Genomic DNA, 20,979 nt, shown 5'->3' with positions numbered 1-20,979 from the left:
CACTTCACCCTTCTGATTCTTAAACAGTTTATAGTTTGCATCAAAGGATTCATCAATAACAATGGGATTAGCACAAGTGAAGCCAGATAGGGTGGATGGATCCACTGAAGGTCCCTTTGCAGAAACCCATGTGGTTTTCGGGTACTGCTCAGGTTTCCAATAAGAGCCATCAGCATTCATTTTCCTTTCGAACCCAACACCCTCTTTCCTAGGGTTTCGGTTCAAGATCTGCCTTTTGAGGACATCACATAGTGTCTGATGCCCTTTGAGGCTTTTGAACATCCCTATTTCAAGCAATGTCTTCAACCTAGCATTCTCATCAGCAATAGCAGTGGCATCCTCAATAGAGGGGTTTGTTGGCACATCAGCAGTTGAAGATATTGCAATAGTAGCAGCAGTAGAACAACTAGCAACAGAAGTAGCGTTGTCATGCTCAATACATTTAATACATGGTGGTTCAAATCCTTCCTGAGCTGAACTGATCTGTTTGGCGCGAAGTGACTCGTTTTCCTTTTGAAGATCTTCATGAGCCGCTCTCAATTTCTCAAAATCTTGCTTCCTTTGAAGATAATCATAGGAAAGCTTTTCATGAGTTTATGAGAGCGTTTCATGACGACTTTCAAGTTCCTCATACTTAACGTGAAGATTTTTTATGTCTTCAATTAAGGACTGAGATCGAGTCATTTCAGCGTCTAACAGGTCATCGCTTTTGTCTAACAATTTTTGAATATGTTCCATAGCTTTCTGTTGTTCAGTTGCAATTTTAGCAAGTGTTTTGTAGCTGGGTTTGGAACCACAATCAGAGTCATCTTCACTGGAAGTTTGATAGTGAGTAGTGCATGTGTTTACCTTGGCACCGCATGCCATGAAGCAGTAGGTAGGAGCGGAGTAGTCCTTGTTATTTGCATCAGTGTCAGTGACAGAGTCATTGTCTTCAGTGTTGAAGATGGACTTGGCAATGTATGCTGTAGCCAGACTCGCAACGCCAGAATCGGACTCCTCCTCGGACTCCACCTCCGCCTCCTCGGAAGCAGACTCCTCCTCTGAATCCATTTCCTTGCCAACAAATGCACGTGCCTTGCCAGATGAGCTCTTCTTGTGTGATGAAGACTTTGAGGAGGACTTGGAAGAAGGCTTTGAGTATTTCTTCTTCTTCTTGTCGTCAGAATCATACTCCTTGCTCTTCTTTTTCTTCTTGTTCTCATTGTCCCACTGCGGACACTCAGAGATGTAGTGGCCAGGTTTCTTGCACTTGTGGCATGTTCTCTTCTTGTAGTCATGAGCAGAAGCTTCATCATTTCTCGAGCTTGATCGTTAGGACTTTCTGAAGCCTTTCTTCTTGGTGAATTTTTGGAACTTCTTCTCAAGCATAGCAAGCTCCTTTCCAATGTCTTCAGGATCATCAGAACTGCTGTCAAACTCTTCTTCAGATGAGGAGACAACTTTTGCCTTCAAGGCATGAGTTCGCCCATAGTTGGGACCGTAGATGTCTCTTTTCTCAGAAAGCTAAAACTCGTGTGTGTTGAGCCTCTCAAGTATGTCAGACGGATCGAGTGTTTTGAAGTCAGGACGTTCTTGAATCATCAGGGCTAGGGTGTCAAATGAGCTGTCAAGTGATCTCAGGAGTGTCTTGACAACTTCATGCTTGGTGATATTAGTGGCGCCGAGGGCTTGAAACTCATTTGTGATGTCAGTGAGTCGATCAAACGTGAGCTGAACATTCTCATTGTCATTTCTCTTGAAGCGGTTGAAGAGGTTGCGAAGGACACTGATTCTCTGATCTCTCTGGGTTGAGACGCCTCCGTTGACCATGGAGAGCCAGTCCCAGACTAGCTTAGATGTTTCCAAAGCACTCACACGGCCATACTGTCCTTTGGTCAGATGACCACAGATGATGTTCTTGGCAGTGGAGTCCAGTTGAACAAACTTCTTGACATCAGCAGCGGTGACACCTTCACCAGCCTTGGGAACGCCATTCTTGACGACATACCATAGGTCGATATCAATGGCTTCAAGATGCATGCGCATCTTATTCTTCCAGTAGGGATATTCAGTTCCATCAAAGACTGGGTACGCAGCGGAGACTTTGATTATCCCTGCAGTCGACATAGCTAAAACTCCAGGTGGTTAAACCGAATCACACAGAACAATGGAGTACCTCGCTCTGGTGCCAATTGAAAGTGCTAGTGATCGACTAGAGGGGGGATGAATAGGCGATTTTTATGAAAGTCTTCAAAACATGGAAGTTTCGAAGACAAACGATAGAAATAAACCTATTACCATGCAGCGGAAGGTAGACTACACTAGGCAAACCATAGTCAACTATTCAATGGAGTGAAAGCACAATGACTAATAGCAGCTAGGCAGTAAAGATTAGGTAGGAAGATAGTGTGAAGCCAATCAGAACAAGCAGTTACTCAGTGAAGACAAAAGATAAAGCAATCATACAATGACTTCACAAGGACCAACAGTAAGTAAAGGGAAGGGAAGGATGAAACGAGTGACTCGTTGAAGACAATGATTTGTTGGACCAGTTCCAGTTGCTGTGAAACTGTAGGTCTGGTTAGGGAGGCTGAGATTCAACTCAGAAGACCTCATCTTCACCTTATTCCCCTTGAGCTAAGGACACCCAGTCCTCGCCCAATCACTCTGGTAAGTCTTCAAGGTAGACTTCCAAACCTTCACAGACTTCGTTCACCGGCGATCCACAATGACTCTTGGATGCTCAGAACGCGACGCCTAACCGGCTGGAGGATTCACAGTCCTCAAGTGTAATAAGTCTTCAGATCACACAGACAGGAAGACTTAAGTTATGCCTAACACTCTTTGGCTCTGGGTGTTTAGGGCTTTATCCTCGCAAGGAATTCTCTCTCAAAGGCTTCGAGGTGGGTTGCTCTCAAACGACAAAAGCCGTGCACTAACTCTGAGCAGCCAACCGTTTATGGTTGTAGGGGGTGGGCTATTTATAGCCACTAGGCAACCTGACCTGATTTGTCTGAAATGACCCTTGGTCACTAAGGAACTGACACGTGTTCCAACGGTCAGATTTCAAACACACACGGCAACTTTACTTGAGCTACAAGCAAAGCTGACTTATCCAACTCTCGACAAGATTTGCTCTCATAGTCTTCACTCGAAGACATAGGATTTTGGTTAAGCATCACTTCAGTCATTCTGACTGGTTCACTTGGACCCCACTTAACAGTACGGTGGTTCCTATGACTCAACAAAGAAGAAAAAGAACGACGAAAGAACTAAGTCTTCGCGCTCCATAGTCTTCATGCGATGTCTTCTCTTGTCATAGTCTTCAATGTGAATGTCTTCACATACCACCTTTGACTTCAATGTCTTCTTACATTTTTAGGGGTCATCTCTGGTAGGAAAACCGAATCAATGAGGGACTTCTACCTGTGTTATCCTGCAATTCTCACAAACACATTAGTCCCTCAACTAGGTTTGTCGTCAATACTCCAAAACCAACTAGGGGTGGCACTAGATGCACTTACAATCTCCCCCTTTTTTGGTGATTGATGACAAACTAGTTGAAGTTCTCAATGGGGAATAAAATATGTGAAATTGTAAAGGATAGGGGATTGTCATCATAAGTGGCAAAGGCTCCCCCTGAAGATGTGCATATAAGTAATTTGCTTTTGGTATGCAAATGCACATGGCAGGTTGTACTTGTGGAGATCCTCTTCAACTTATGATGACAATTCATCATGCAAGAAAAGTATGTGAAGATAATGACATGCATAATGAAAAATGGACGTCTGCAAAATGATCTAAGTGCAGAATTTATCGTCGCACATGCGGAATTTATCATCGCATCACAGAATAGAAAATAAGTAGCAGACGACCATCGAGTTTAAGTGTTACAACTCAAAGAACCAAATGTATCGAAAACGAGAGTTGTAAGCACTTGGCAAAAGTAGCAAAAAGTAAAGCAACCACCCATATGGACCCGCTTGAAGACTATCAACTCATATGCTTCTCCCCCTTTTGTCAGTGAGGACCAAAAAGGTTTGAAGACATAGAGCGCCTACTCGTTCCCATGAGGTGCAGGCGAGGCAGCAGGGTCGTCGGTGAGATCCGGTGGTGCAGAGGAACTTGGTGCAGTGTTGTCACGCGCTGAAGTTGGAGGAGGTGAAGTTGCATCATCTGGGTCATCGATGAATCTGGCATTTACGGTCGCAGCTGAGGACGAGTATTCAGAGTCTTCAAGTTAGGGAGTCCGACACAAGTGAGCATTTCTGGGAGGAGTTAAGTCAAACTTGAAGCGTTCGGTGAAGCCATCGTCGTGCAGATCAGCTTCAGCACTCGGTAGGGTCAAACTCTTCCACGACCTCCGACAGGTTTCATGAGTGACAAAGGCATTCTTGGTGGCAAGATTGCGAATGCGGTTGACACCCACCAAGAGGCTTTGCATCTGACGCTTAAGCCAGTCGTGATGTTTGTCCTGTTTCTGATGCAGCGCGATGAGAAGCTCTCGGTCATTGAGGACACGAGATCGCCTTTGAGGCCTTTGCGCAATGGTGCTACCAGTGGCATCAGTTTGAGCACGAGGGGCACGTGTGTTTCCAGCAAGGGGATAAACACGAGACACTGCTGGAATTCCTTCAATGGGCTGAGTGAAACTTTGGTGATCAGCATTGTGAAGATAAATGGGATCCTTAGCAGGCTCTGGGTAAATGGCTTCAACTGATAGATCAACCTCGGGCAAGAATATAAGATGATTGCGCGCAGATGGCTGATAGTTGAAGGCTGAGTGACGCTTGATCAGACGCATGACCCATGGAGCATAGAATTTCAACCCAAAGATGTCGGAGCCAGACGCAGCCAACTACCCGATGAAGAAGTCTTGAGCATTGAAGCTGATGCCATTGAAGATATAGAAAACCAAAGTCTTCATTGCTCCTTCAAGCTTCGCTGCAGATGAGTGTCCTTTGACAGGCCATAGAGTCTTCCTGATGATGTGGTAAATGGTGCGAGGCAGGTACTCTAGGTCTTCAACAAAGAACTCAGATGGGTATTCAGCATCGTGAGGCAGAGGCTTCATCATGCTCAGCATTCGACTCATGTTGGGTTCTGGCTTCTGAAAGATGCTTTCCAAGGCATTTTGATGTTGTTGACAACCTGGTTCATAGTATTCACTAGGAGTGTGCAGGCCTGTGAGCTCAATGATATCAAGAGCTTTAGCTTCATGATGGACATTGCCTGTCATCCACTCAAGGACCCAAGTCTTCGGATCCCTGTTGTAGCCTCGAATATGAAGAGTGGCATAGAATTGAAGCAGCAATTCTTCATTCCATTGCTCCTTGTTAGTGATGAACTGCAACAGACCAGCATCTCTGAAACAGTCCAATGCTTCTTCGAGGCAGGGCAGACCAGCTATAGCTTCAGAGTCGAGGCGCATATGTGGAAATATGCACCCTTGATTGTATAGGGCACAGGAATAGTAGCTGCGCTGCTGATAGCTCCAGAACCGATCTAAGGAAATGTGCGGTCTGGTATAAGGGTTCTTGGAGCTGTTGAAGAAGGTATTATGTGCCACAAAGCCATTTGCATTGAAGACCCCAGGTGAAGTGGCAATGCATGGGAAACGTGAAAGTCTTGGCTTGGGCTTTTGGACTTGAGGCCTGTGCTCGACGTGGTACTCAAATTGTGGACCAGTAGCAGGCGGAGGAGTCAGAATGGGCCATCGAACCATAACTGGCCGACCACGATCAAATGCCAGCTCCATTGTGTGAGGGCTTGGAGGGGGAACAGGGGCATTGGCATTGTCTTCATGGGCTTCAGGGGCCACATGTGCTTCACGTACTTGGACCTCAGGTACTGCAGGATTGACTTCAGGTGTTGCAGCATTGACTTCTGGTGCCTCATTGGCTTCCGGCGCCATATTGGCGTCAACCATGATAATGTCATTGGCGTCAGCAGTGATGTTGGTGGTTACTTCAGGGTTGTTAACCTCCACTTCAGAAGCTGGAGGGTCGGTCACGTTCTCCTCGAGAACAACATCTTGGTGAGACGGGGGTGTAGCAACTCTTGTGTCTCTTGGGGCTTCTTCTTCATCTTCTTCTTCATCGGCTGATGCAGCCAGAATGTCTTCAGCCATTTTGGCTTTAGATTCAGACACGTGCATTGTGGGAGTGACTTGGGGCCTTGGTCCTTTGTGAAGCCTGCATAATGCGGGCGACGCTTCTGGAGATGGAGTGTATTGGGCCACAAAGTCATCATCATCTTGCACTGTTGGGGTAGCTTGCGGTTGGGGAGAGCTTGGAGTGTCTTGTCTCTGTGGGTGATCAGCCCACGATGCATCCTGAGCAGTTGGCGTCAGAGGACGACCAATGCTGATGAGTTCGTTGTGCGTAAGCACATGCGATGATACCAAGTGGTGCTCGATCTGAGGAAGGACTTCATCATCTTCAACATTGTCATGGTGACCAATGTCTTCAGCAGCGATGGGGTCAACTGCTGGAATGTCTTCAGCTTCAGGAGCCTCTGTGGAAGCGGGTTCATGAATTACCATCCGTCGTTCTTGATGCGAAGAGGCGGGACAAGCAACCGAGATGGGCTCAACAATAAGGGGCTCTGTGGGAGCAGCCTGATCTTTCTTGGTTTTGCGCTTCTTCTTGGAGGGAGTGACATCAGAAGCTTCAGGATGTTTCCTATTTCTGGCTTCAGCCTCGGCAGCCCTTGTCTTCTTTAATTCTGAAGCCACTGTGGGGACCTTAGGCTTCGAGCCTGTCATACTGGCCGGGAAGACAATGGGATGTGCTTCCTGCCTTGTTGCTTCGGGTTCGGCCACAACTGGCTTCTTCTTCTTCTTTGTAGCCATCCTGGGATCGATGCCAGGACGCCCAAGAGCCTTGCGCTTTTTAGCTTCATTGTAGGCTTGGACGCGCTTGTCAGCCAGACTCTTCATGCGCCCACGAGAACCTTTAGCTTCTTCACGTTTCTTGAGAAAGGCTTCCTTGAGCTCGTGCAACATAGTCTTGAAGTTCTTGACATCTTGCACGCTGAGCTTTGCCATGTGCTACTTGAACTGAGCTTTCTCATAGTCGATATTTTGCTTCAGTTCAATGATGCGCTGAGCTAGAGCTAGCTCAGAAGTAATGGCGCCAGTGAAAGCGACGCTGAGGCCAATTGGAAGTTGCAGATCATCAAAGCTGAGATTGGGGGTTTCAAACCACTCATCAATGAAGTTGTGAAGGATTGATACGTCAAAGAGAGGAAAATCATTAAAGATTTCTGCTTCTTCTTTGCTCTTGATCAGTTGCTCAAGAGCGTCATCTGCAAGATCTTCATCGCTGGACAGATCAATGGCGTCGTTGCGCAGAATAGCAACAACAGTCAGTTCTTGGCTGGTGGGTTGCAAGGGCATCTTTACTCTCGAGGGCTTGGAGATGCGTGACAAATCTTCAGACTGCACACTGTGTTCAGGAGGTGCAGTGGCCAGAGGCTTCGCCTGTAAGACCTTTGGTGCAGGAGCAGGCTTTGAAGCTTTAGACTTCCTTAATTTCTTTGGCTTCGGCGGTGCAGGCGCTTCATCAGATTCAGCGTCATCTGCAGGCTCATCCACGGCTGTCCCTTGAACCATGATATGAGTGATGAGACCTTCCAGGTTGTAGAAGGGCCCAACAAGATTGGGTTCAGTTTCGCGTGTGCCATCAGCACGAGGAGCAGAGGGGCCTGGATTGAAGTCTAAGCCTCGTGACTTCTTGTTCTCTTTGGCCGAGTTTCTGGCAAACTGAAGGTTGCGCTTGAACAGATAATCATCGCGGCACCACAGTAATGAAGATAGGTATGCATCCAAAGGCTACGATCTACGGACCATGCAAGGATAGAAGTCTTGTTCAATGGCTTCAGCTCTGGACTTGGGTTGAAGATTTCTGTATAGAATGTCTCTCCATGGTCGTTTGATGGCATTCTTCTCAGCATACTCCTGGGTCACGAACCTGTACTTGAACCACTGTTCTGCCCAATATCTTCGAATCCATTGGATTCGAGTTTTTCGCTGATTGTAGTCCTCCTCTGGATCTGTCTTGTACAGCTCATAGAGGTTAGGAGGCAAATCTCTTGAGGTGTTGCCACGACGCTGTCTGTCACCCTTTCTTGTAGGTTTCTCTGGTGCCATGAAGCTTAAACTGAAGGGCTTCAACACATTTAAAGGCTTCCTCTTTCTGGTCAAACAGAACACTAGAAGTAAAATTTACATCCAGGTCCGTAGACGACCTACCAACGACTACAAGCACTGAAGCGAGCCGAAGGCGCGCCACCGTCATTGCCCCTCCCTCGTCGGAGGTGGGCAAACATTGTTGTAGTAGACAGTCGGGAAGTCGTCGTGCTAAGGCCCCATAGGACCAGCGCACTAGAACAGCAACCACCGATGAAGAGAAGCATAGACCGGAAGGACCAACCTGCAGACACACAGACGTAGACGGACAAAGACCGGATCCAGTCGGATCCATCGAAGACAAACACCGACCGGATCCCACGAGATCCGCCGGAGACAAACCTCTACACGCCTTCGGCGATGCTTGAAACATCACCGGGACGAGGGCTAGACAGAAAGGACCTTATTCCATCTTCAAGAAGCCGCCATCGCCTTATTTTTTGAGCATGGCACAAACCCTAACAAAACTCAAAAAAACACTCTCGCCGGCAAGGGCCGGGATCCGCCCTCCCTCCATGATTCAAGGACCATAGAGATGTGGCGGACCGGCAGCACCGGCGAGAGGCAAGGAAACCCTAGATGGGAGTTCGGCAGGAGTGAAGGGTCACGTGTCTCTATTTCTTTTTTAAGTACATAGATTTGTTCACCCGTGCGTTCTACCCACAGCCAAATTATAGCGTTCAAGAAGAAGAGAAGGAGTACTGCATCAGAAAGTTTTCTTTTCGAAACGACTGCATCAGAAAGTGACCGCACACGAAATTGCACATAACCTCTCTATTCATCTGTACAATCGCATAACTCTGTACAATCCGGGGAGAAGACCTGGGAAGAAAACCCAGTATGAAGCTACCAAGTAAAAAGCTAATCTGATGGTTCTGAACTCTGAAGGAAGGGGCGTCCGTGCAAGTGTATCTGACAGACAGCCGACGGCGTCTTTGATGGGAGCTTCAGTTGTAGGCGCCGAAGCTGGTGCGGCCTGACGCTCTCTTGTCCGCGCCGGCGCCGGCGTTCCTGGGCGCCATGAGGTTGCTGATGGTCCGCATGATCTGCCGCTTCAGCTGCCCCCTCTTCAGCGGAGGCCTCCTCTCCTTTGCGCTGCCGTAGTTGCTGATGCCGCTGTTGCTGCTATAGGAGTGCTCCATGGCTCTGCTTTCTGTGTTGTCCTTCCTCCTCTTCTTGCTTTCTCTCTTCTTCTTCTTCTTCTTCTCTTTCTTCTTTTGTGTGAGTGTGTGTGTGTGAAGAGAACATGGGAAGGTGAAAAGTATTTATAGGCGAACCAAACCATCATCTGTGCTCTGTCAATACCGGCGCCTTGCCGCACATGTTAAATTTGTCTTGGGAAAATAATTGACCACTTGTGGGCTGTGATGTGGCCCATGATGTATGTGCCGGCACGGCACTAGCCAGTAGGCACACGAGTGCTCCGTAGAACGAAAACGACTGGAGTGATCATCAGTTCATCACCAAGGGCAAGGGAGATGGCCGGGGGCATCTTTGAAGACAACTTAATGAATCATCCAAAGATCACTGACCGGTCGTCAGTCCAGACCGCATTCTCGCCCATGCAGAATAGAAATTCACGGTGTCATCCGGACGCCTCCATCGTGTCGTCGAGTCTGAAACGAGCCTGCATGGATTCATCTACACCTTATAACAAGTTTGTTCAGTCGACTCGGATAATTCAGGATGCCAAGAGCATCTCTAGCGAGAGACCGGGTGACCGTCTCTTCTGAGAGCAGTGCTGCCCCTTGACTATTTGGTCCGAGAGGAGAGATGCATGTGACCGTGATGGCTCACTGATTTGTACTGCAGCGAGTTTCAAGGTTCAAGGTTCAGTGCATCGCTCGTGGTGCGGTGCTGCTGGTGGCGCTATGCTAGCTAGCCTGCCTGCCTGCCTGGGGTGTCAACTTGGGTGACCCCACGACGTGGTCGACCGAAATATCTTGACCGTGACCTTATCCGCTACGTACCTCTTCTTGATTTTGGCAAGATATTTGTACATCTCGCGAGCGCTGATTCAATTAGTTATTGGAGGTTACCGTCAGTAGTACCTGCTAGTGCCGTCTAAATGAGAAAGAGAGAGACACTGGAGCTCTAATTGAGAGCATCGGTCTCCTGTAATTTTGCCACTCGGCGCATCTTCAACAGCAACACGTAAATTTCTTTCCGCACCCGTCCGTAAACAGGGATCAATCCGCGGACACGGATACGAAAGGACGACATTCAATTGTAGTCTGTATGTGTCAGTAAATTCAAATTCAAATCTACGTTGATCCATACAATGTGTTGGATCTCGCGCCGGATTGCATCCCCGATCACAACCAAAAGGAGGCAAATATGCTTAGTTTTTACATATCCGAATCCAAAAGAATATCAGTCAGGTAGTCCATGCATTTCTGCCTGCCGGATCGGCCATCCCAGCAAGCTGCCTCCCGATCAAGGAGGTGCCGTCGCCACCGCGTAGACAGCCTCCGCGTCGGTGTCCGTCTCCGCCTCCACCGCGTTCTCATCTTCCGCCGCCGCCAACTCATCTTTTTGTCGCTCCAACATTTGGTAGCGGGCGGATTGCACGGCAATTCTAGCGCCGGCATCCAAAGAGTCGATATTCAAGGTCAACATCCTGGCGTCCTCCACCTTGGCGGTGATCTTCACCCTCTTTTCCTCGAGCGTGGCCTTCTTCTCCTCAAGTGCCGCCTTCCTCTCTTCGATCATGGTCCTCCTATGTTCGAGCTTGATCTTCTTCTCCGTCGCCTCCATCAACTGCTTGAACCTTTCCTCCTTCCTCTCCTCCATGATGTCCGAGCGCCTCACGCATGCCTCTTCCTTCTTCGCCAAGATCTCCTCGAACCTCTCCGTCAGCTTGGCCGCCGCATCTTCTCGCTTCGCCCTCTACTGCTCCCACTCCTTGCCCCACAGATTTCTTCTAACCTTCTTCGGCGGTTCTTGGGCTGGGTCGGTAGGGTCACCAGTTTGTTCCTCGTTAGCTTGGGTGGCGGTCTTGGCAATAAAAATGTTCCACTTCGGTTGCCCATTCAATTTCAACAAACAATGCATGACGGTGGATGACTTCTTCTTCAACTTCTTGTACACCACACAAGCACGAGTAGTGAAAGAGCATGGTGCCCCCATGTGTGGTTTTGGTACTACCTCCGTCTAGGTGAATAAGTCATTCACGTAGTTTTAGGTCATTGATTTGAGGAATCAAATATGTGTTATATGTAATGAAAAGTATATCACTAGATTTGCACACAGATATAGTTTCTAAATATATTTTTTTTGTCACATATAATACATATTTAGATAATTAAATTGTCGACCTAGAACTACGTGAATGACTTATTCACCGAGACGGCGGTAGTAATAGATGACATTCTCTATGGAAAAATGGTTGCCTTGATTTATATTCATAGGATTTGTCCATAGGCATTTCTTGAAGTCCATTTGTTGGTTTCAAGGATTTTATGTGGTGACCAAGATGCTATTCAAGGAATTATCCAAGGATTGGTCATAGAGAAGTCATGATACAAGGTTGATCATGACTAAGTCAAAGAATGAATCAAGTTGGTCAACACACAAAGCATACAAGATGTGTCGTGAGGGATCAAGTGATCCCTTGGTATGGTATGCATTGTCCATTATGCTTTGTGTACTAATCCATGCTCTACGTGAGGGTTCTATGTGGGTTTAGGTATGTTTTGAAGGAAATATGCTCTAGAGGCAATAATAAAGTTGTTATTTATATTTCCTTATATCATGATAAATGTTTATTATTCATACTAGAATTGTATTAACCGGAAACTTAGTACATGTGTGAATACATAGACAAAGAGAGTGTCACTAGTATGCCTCTACTTGACTAGCTCGTTAATCAAAGATGGTTATGTTTCCTAACCATGAACAAGGAGTTGTTATTTGATTAACGGGATCACATCATTAAGTGAATGATCTGATTGACATGACCCATTCCATTAGCTTAGCACCCGATCGTTTAGTATGTTGCTATTGCTTTCTTCATGACTTATACATGTTCCTATGACTATGAGATTATGTAACTCCCGTTTACCAGAGGAACACTTTGTGTGCTACCAAACGTCACAACGTAACTGGGTGATTATAAAGGAGCTCTACAGGTGTCTCCAAAGGTACATGTTGGGTTGGCGTATTTCAAGATTAGGATTTGTCACTCCGATTGTCGGAGAGGTATCTCTGGGCCCTCTCGGTAATGCACATCACTTAAGCCTTGCAAGCATTGCAACTAATGAGTCAGTTGCGGGATGATGTATTACAGAACGAGTAAAGAGACTTGCCGGTAACGAGATTGAACTAGGTATTGGAATACCGACGATCGAATCTCGGGCAAGTAACATACCGATGACAAAGGGAACAACGTATGTTGTTATGCGGTCTGACCGATAAAGATCTTCGTAGAATATGTAGGAGCCAATATGGGCATCCAGGTCCCGCTATTGGTTATTGACCGGAGACATGTCTCGGTCATGTCTACATTGTTCTCAAACCCGTAGGGTCCGCACGCTTAAGGTTACGATGATAGTTATATTATGAGTTTATGCATTTTGATGTACCGAAGTTTGTTCGGAGTCCCAGATGTGATCACGGACATGACGAGGAGTCTCGAAATGGTCGGTACATCGTTGTAGTGCTTAGGCGAAGCCCTGCGTCAGTAACTTCATCATCACCATCATCACGCCATTGTGCTGACGAAACTATCCCTCGGCCTCAACTGGATCAAGAGTACGAGGGACGTCACCGAGCTGAATGTGTGCAGATCGCGGAGGTGCCGTGCATTCGGTACTTGATCGGTTGGATCGCGAAGACGTTCGACTACATCAACCGCGTTTCATAACGCTTCCGCTTTCGGTTTATGAGGGTACGTAGACATACTCTCCCCTATCTCATTGCTATGCATTGTAACGCCCTCGATGCGGCTATATCTCCCACGTGTCGAAGCACGACTTAGAGGCATAACCGCATTGAAAGCAATGTCGCAAGTGAGGTAATCTTCACATAACCCATATAATACATAAGGGAAAGAGATACATAGTTGGCTTACAATCGCCACTTCACACAATTACAGGAATAAAGCATTACATCATACAAATACACACAAGGTCCAACTACGGAACCAAAATAAAAGAAGACTACCCCAAAGCTATACAGATCCCCGATCGTCCCGACTGGGCTCCACTACTGATCAACTAGAACGAAACAACACAAAGGACAAGATCTTCATCGAGCTCCTCCTTGAGCTTGTTTGCGTCACCTGCTCGGTAAAATCAGCACCTGCAAACTGGTTTTGGAAGTATCTGTGAGTCACGGGACTCAGCAATCTCGCACCCTCGCGATCAAGACTATTTAAGCTTATAGGAAGGGTAAAAGATATGAGGTGGAGCTGCAGCAAGCGACTAACATATATGGTGGTTAACATATGCAAATGAGAGCGAGAAGAGGAGGCAAAGCACGGTCGAGAAACTATGATCAAGAAGTGATCCTAGAACAACGTACGTCAAGCATAACCCCAACATCGTGTTCACTTCCCAGACTCCGCCGAGAAAAGACCATCACGGTTACACACGCGGTTGATATATTTTAATTAAGGTCAACTTCAGGTTTTCTACAACCGGACATTAACAAATTCCCATCTACCCATAACCGCGGGCACGGCTTTCGAAAGATCATATCCCTGCAGGGGTGTCCCAACTTAGCCCATCACAAGCTCTCACGGTCAACGAAGGATATTCCTTCTAGCGGGAAGACCCGATCAGGCTCGGAATCCCGGTTACAAGACATTTCGACAGGTAAAACAAGACCAGCAAGACCGCCCAATGCGCCGACATCCAGATAGGATCTGCACATATCTCGTTCTCAGGGCAACACCGGATGAGCGCTCCGTACAACTAAAACCAGCCCTCAAGTTTCCCCGAGGTGGCGCTGCAAAGGACTCTAGTTCGGACCAACACTTAGACAAGCACTGGCCCGGGGGGTTAAAATAGAGATGACCCTCAGGATGCACGACTCCCAAGGGAAAAAGGCTAGGTGGCGAATGGTAAAACCAAGGTTGGGCCTTGCTGGAGGAGTTTTATTCAAGGCGAACTGTCAAGGGGTTCCCATTATAACCCAACCGCGTGAGGAATGCAAAATCCGGGAACATAACACCGATATGACGGAAACTAGGGCGGCAAGAGTGGAACAAAACACCAGGCATAATGCCGAGCCTTCCACCCTTTACCAAGTATATAGATGCATTAATTAAATAAGTGATATTGTGATATCCCAACAAAATATCCATGTTCCAACATGGAACAAGCTCCAATCTTGACCTGCAACTAACAACGCTATAAGAGGGGCTGAGCAAAGCGGTAACATAGCCAAACAACGGTTTGCTAGGACAAGGTGGGTTAGAGGCTTGGCTCAACAATATGGGAGGCATGATAAGCAAGTGGTAGGTATCGCAGCATAGGCATAGCAAAAGAGCGAGCAACTAGCAAGCAAAGATAGAAGTGATTTCGAGGGTATGGTCATCTTGCCTGGAATCCCGCAAGGAAGAAGAACGAGTCCATGAAGAAGACAAACGGACGTAGTCGAACGAATCCTCACAACACGACGTTACCGGATTACCGAGACGAAGTACACCGGAAAGAAAGCAAACAACATAGTAAACAACCACCACATAAGCATGGCACGATGCGCAAACAAGTATGATGCATGTCCGGTTTAATGAGGCATGGCATGGCAAAGTGCACAAACAACCCTACAAATTAAGTGGAGCTCAATATGCAACTCCGTTGCATATTGACGAAACACCACGTGACTTATTTAGTTCGATCTTGTTTATGTACCCAACAATATTAAATGTTGGTTAACATGGCAAGAGGTGAAACATGAGAAAACTACCTATCTAGGCAAGTTTAAATGAGGCCGGAACAACAAGCAACAAGTCCGGAAAATCATCATGTGCATATTTTAGTTATGGTACTGTTCTGCCCTAAACCAAATTTTAGAGTTGTTAAACATGCAAAGCAATGCCACCATGTTAAACTAGGCATTTTTCCACCCCATTTACATATAAAGTTTATTAAATTTGGAGCTACGGTTAATTAGTTATGAATTAAAGCACTTTAACATGGCATAGGAGCAAATTTAACCAAACAACATTTTAAACATTTTAAACATAGATGAAAATGACTTATTATGAAACTGGATGAAAAACTAAGAAACTTTCATATATAAATTGTTTTAATATGATGCACCGTTTGTGAGTTATTATATGCATGTTGTCTAGGGGCTTTTGTGAAAAACTGCAATCCTACGGATAATAGAAAAAAACGTTCTGCGGAAAAAATATGTCCCGGGCTGAATCTGGCCGACCCAAAAGTGCACATGGACAAGGGGGCTGCCTCACCCATGGGCCAAGCCCAGATCTGGAGAGGTAGTAGCAGGGCCGCTCGATCGATGTGGCCCTTGTCCACGCTAGCGCTGGACCAAGTCAACAAGGGGGCAGCACTGGTCGTCTCGTTCTGGGATGCTACTCGATGCTGCAAGCGGCGCGGAGGAGGCCGGGAAGACGGGGACGAGCGCCTGGACTCGGGTCCGTCGAAGGGCGAGGGGACGGTGAGATCCGGCGGAGGTTGGAGCTCCAGGCGGCTGCGGAAGCACGGATCCGAGCGGAGAGCTTGAGGCGCTACTGCTGCCTAAACACCTCAAGGACGCCATGACGGGCTCCCTGTATGAGCAGACAGAGAGAGAGATATGAGAAAGAGTCAAAACTCTACGTCAGGATGCCTCACCAGAGCGACGAAGGGACTGAGGAGTAAAAATAATTCCTAACTCTCCGATATATATAATTCCTAAATGACTCAAAACATTTCTAGACTCAATAACACCAGCCATTCGATCAAGCAGGGGGCTCCTAAGGTCGGGGAAGGCTCTGATTACCAACTTGTAACGCCCTCGATGCGGCTATATCTCCCACGTGTCAAAGCACGACTTAGAGGCATAACCGCATTGAAAGCAATATCGCAAGTGAGGTAATCTTCACACAACCCATGTAATACATAAGGGAAAGAGATACATAGTTGGCTTACAATCGCCACTTCACACAATTACAGGAATAAAGCATTACATCATACAAATACACACAAGGTCAGACTACAGAACCAAAATAAAAGAAGACTACCCCAAAGCTACACAGATCCCCGACCGTCTCGATTGGGCTCCACTACTGATCAACTAGAACGAAACAACACAAAGGACAAGATCTTCATAGAGCTCCTCCTTGAGCTTGTCTGCGTCACCTGCTCGGTAACATCGGCACCTGCAAACTGGTTTTGGAAGTATCTGTGAGTCACGGGGACTCAGCAATCTCGCACCCTCGCGATCAAGACTATTTAAGCTTATAGGAAGGGTAAAAGGTATTAGGTGGAGCTGCAGCAAGCGACTAGCATATATGGTGGTTAACATACGCAAATGAGAGGCAAAGCACGGTCGAGAAACTATGATCAAGAAGTGATCCTAGAACAACCTATGTCAAGCATAACTCCAACACCGTGTTCACTTCCCGGACTCCGCCGAGAAGAGACCATCACGGTTACACACGCGGTTGATGTATTTTAATTAAGGTCAACTTCAGGTTTTCTACAACCGGACATTAACAAATTCCCATCTGCCCATAACCGCGGGCACGGCTTTCGAAAGATCATATCCCTGCAGGGGTGTCCCAACTTAGCCCATCACAAGCTCTCACGGTCAACGAAGGATATTCCTTCTAGCGGGAAGACCCGATCAGGCTCGGAATCCCGGTTACAAGACATTTCGACAGGTAAAACAAGACCAGCAAGACCGCCCGATGCGCCGACATCCTGATAGGAGCTGCAAATATCTCGTTCTCAGGGCAACATCGGATGAGCGCTCCGTACAACTAAAACCAGCCCTCAAGTTTCCCCGAGGTGGCGCTGCAAAGGACTCTAGTTCGGACCAACACTTAGATAAGCACTGGCTCGGGGGGGTTAAAATAGAGATGACCCTCGGGATGCGCGACTCTCAAGGGAAAAAGGCTAGGTGGCGAATGGTAAAACCAAGGTTGGGCCTTGCTGGAGGAGTTTTATTCAAGGCGAACTGTCAAGGGGCTCCCATTATAACCCAACCGCGTGAGGAACGCAAAATCCGGGAACATAACACCGATATGACGGAAACTAGGGCGGCAAGAGTGGAACAAAACACCAGGCATAATGCCGAGCCTTCCACCCTTTACCAAGTATATAGATGCATTAATTAAATAAGTGATATTGTCATATCCCAACAAAATATCCATGTTCCAACATGGAACAAGCTCCAATCTTCACCTGCAACTAACAACACTATAAGAGGGGCTGAGCAAAGTGGTAACATAGCCAAACAATGGTTTTCTAGGACAAGGTGGGTTAGAGGCTTGGCTCAACAATATGGGAGGCATGATAAGCAAGTGGTAGGTATCACAACATAGGCATAGCAAAAGAGCGAGCAACTAGCAAGCAAAGATAGAAGTGATTTCGAGGGTATGGTCATCTTGCCTGAAATCCCACAAGGAAGAAGAACGAGTCCATGAAGAAGAAAAACGGACGTAGTCGAACGAATCCTCACAACACGACGTTACCGGATTACCGAGACGAAGTACACCGGAAAGAAAGCAAACAACATAGTAAACAACCACCACATAAGCATGGCACGATGCGCAAACAAGTATGATGCATGTCCGGTTTAATGAGGCATGGCATGGCAAAGTGCACAAACAACCCTACAAATTAAGTGGAGCTCAATATGCAATGCATATTGACGAAACGCCACGTGACTTATTTAGTTCGATCTTGTTTATCTACCCAACAATATTAAATGTTGGTTAACATGGCAAGAGGTGAAACATGAGAAAACTACCTATCTAGGCAAGTTTAAATGAGGCCGGAACAACAAGCAACAAGTCCGGAAAATCCTCATGTGCATATTTTAGTTATGGTACTGTTCTGCCCTAAACCAAATTTTGGAGTTGTTAAACATGCAAAGCAATGCCACCATGTTAAACTAGGCATTTTTCCACCCCATTTACATATAAAATTTATTAAATTTGGAGCTATGGTTAATTAGTTATGAATTAAAGCACTTTAACATGGCATAGGAGCAAATTTAACCAAACAACATTTTAAACATAGATGAAAATGACTTATTATGAAACTAGATGAAAAACTAAGCAACTTTCATATATAAATTGTTTTAATATGATGCACCGTTTATGAGTTATTATATGCATGTTGTCTAGGGGCTTTTCTGAAAAACTGCAATCCTGCGGATAATAGACAAAAACGTTCTGCGGAAAAAATATGTCCCGGGCCGAATCTGGCCGGCCCAAAATTGCACAGGGACAAGGGGGTTGCCTCACCCATGGGCCAAGCCCAGATCTGGAGATGTAGTAGCAGGGCCGCTCGATCGATGTGGCCCTTGTCCACGCTAGCGCTGGACCAAGTCAACAAGGGGGCAGCTCTGGTCGTCTCTTTCTGGGATGCTACTCGATGCTACAAGCGGCGCGGAGGAGGCCGGGAAGACAGGGACGAGCACCTGGACTCGGATCCGTCGAAGGGCGAGGGGACGGTGAGATCCGGCGGAGGTTGGAGCTCCAGGCGGCTGCAGAAGCACGGATCCGAGCGGAGAGCTTGAGGCGCTACTGCTGCCTGAACACCTCAAGGACGCCATGACGGGTCCCTGTATGAGCACATAGAGAGAGATATGAGAAAGGGCGGGAGATTGGAGAGGAAGGAAAGGAAGGCGCGGTTGTGCCTGAGCACCGAGCGAGGTAGGGAGGAGGCCAACGGCATGACCTACTGCTGTTGCCGTCGGCGACGTGGACGTGCGAGGCCGCGGGGAGGCCATTGAGTTGAACTCCGGCGGCGGTGGTTAAATCCATGGCGGGGACGGGGCTCCTCCTGTTCGGAAAACAACGAGATGGAGTTGCTGCTACTGCCGGTGGCGGATCTGACGAGGCGGGGGCACGCGGTGGAGGAGCGCTCGAGCGCTGCTGCTCGAGGGCATGATGTCCATGGCGTCGGCGCAGAGTTTCTTCGGCGGCCATGGCGCCTAGCGTGCTCCTGGCCAGGGCGTAGCTGCTCCTGCAGAGAGAGTGACGTGAGGAGAGAGGCCATGGCAGGCGAAAACGGAAAGGGGGGAAGGTGAGGAGGAGGAGAGGCACAGCCTTGGGGCCCGACGTCCATGGCGGAGGAGCTTCAGCGGCAGCGTTCGTCGTCGGACGGCGAGGCGAGGAGGGGCCAGGGACGAGGCATGGCTCGGGCAGGGGAAGGCTCGGGCACGGTAGGAGGAAGCGGTTGGACGGCGACGCAAATCGAGGAAGGAGGGGATCTGGGAGGAAGAAGCTGATTGGCTCGGCGCTGAAAACAAAAGGAGTGGCGGCGGCGTGGGGATTGGATGGATGGGACAAGGTCCCTAGAATTTAGGGTTAGGGGCTATATATAGCATGTAGGCGAAAAGAAAGAGATTTGGATCATCGGATCGAAATCCGACGGACGAGGATAAATATGCTAAGGAGTCCAATAAATAAAACGATGATATTTTGTAGATGTTTGGGGATGTTCGAGACCCAACGGTGATGACTATCCGGGTCGGGTCCAGGACAGCTTTCGGACGCGCGCGCGAGGAGGGCCGCGGGCTGACGAGAGAGGTTAGGTTGGACCTGGCAGTGGGTAGTGGGTGGTGTAGATGGTCTCGAGCTGAGAGAAGAGAAGAGAGGGAGGCTCGGCGACTGTTTCCGGAGACTGAAAACATCCGACGTTAGACCGGCTACTATTGCCGCTATATTTATCCGTTGGGGCGTCAAACGAACTCCGAATGCGATGAAACTTGGCAGGCGGTCTACTGACAACAAAACGACACCGCATGCCAACTTTCAACCCATTCCGAGAACATTTTCTGGCCACTTATAAAATAATATTTCGGACATGTCGCGGGCGTGTGCAAGTGTGGTTGGGCTCAGAACGGACAACGGAGAGGACGAGGAGACCGGGGCGGATGCAAGTTTTGAAAACATGATGATGCAATGCACATGATGACATGACAAGATGCAACACGCAGGCGAATGACATGGCAACGACAACGAATAACTGGAAGACACCTGGCACATCGGTCTCGGGGCGTTACATGCATCTCCTAGATAGATCTTGCGTGATCGTCAGAATTTTTTGAAATACTACGTCCCCAACAGTGGCATCCGAGCCAGGTCTATGTGTAGATGTTATATGCACGAGTAGAACACAAAGGAGTTGTGGGCGTGGGTATATACATATTGCTTGCCGTCACTAGTTCATTCGTGATTCAGTGGTATTGTTGGATGAAGCGGCTCAGACCGACATTACGCGTACGCTTACGCGAGACTGGTTCTACCGACGTGCTTTGCACATAGGTGGCTAGTGGGTGTCTGTTTCTCCAACTTTAGTTGAATCGGTTTCAATGAACAGGGTTCTTTTTGAAGATCAAAAAACAATCACTATACTACATTGTGGTTTTGATGCGTGGGTAAGAACGGTTATTGCTAGAAGCCCGTAGCAGCCACGTAAAACTTGCAGCAAGAAAGTAAAGGACGTCTAACTTGTTTTTGCACGGTATGTTGTGATGTGAAATGGTCAAGACGTGATGATATACAAATTGTTGTATGAGATGATCATGTTTTGTTAAAGTTATCGGCAACTGGCAGGAGCCTTATGGTTGTCTCTTTATTGCATAAGATGCAAGCGCCGTATAATTGGTTTACTTTA

The sequence above is a fragment of the Triticum urartu genome, chromosome 1A, assembly GCF_056163025.1.
Source record: "Triticum urartu cultivar PI428250 chromosome 1A, HENAU_Tu73, whole genome shotgun sequence".
Taxonomy (NCBI): domain Eukaryota; kingdom Viridiplantae; phylum Streptophyta; class Magnoliopsida; order Poales; family Poaceae; genus Triticum; species Triticum urartu.
Note: the sequence above shows the minus strand (reverse complement) of the source record.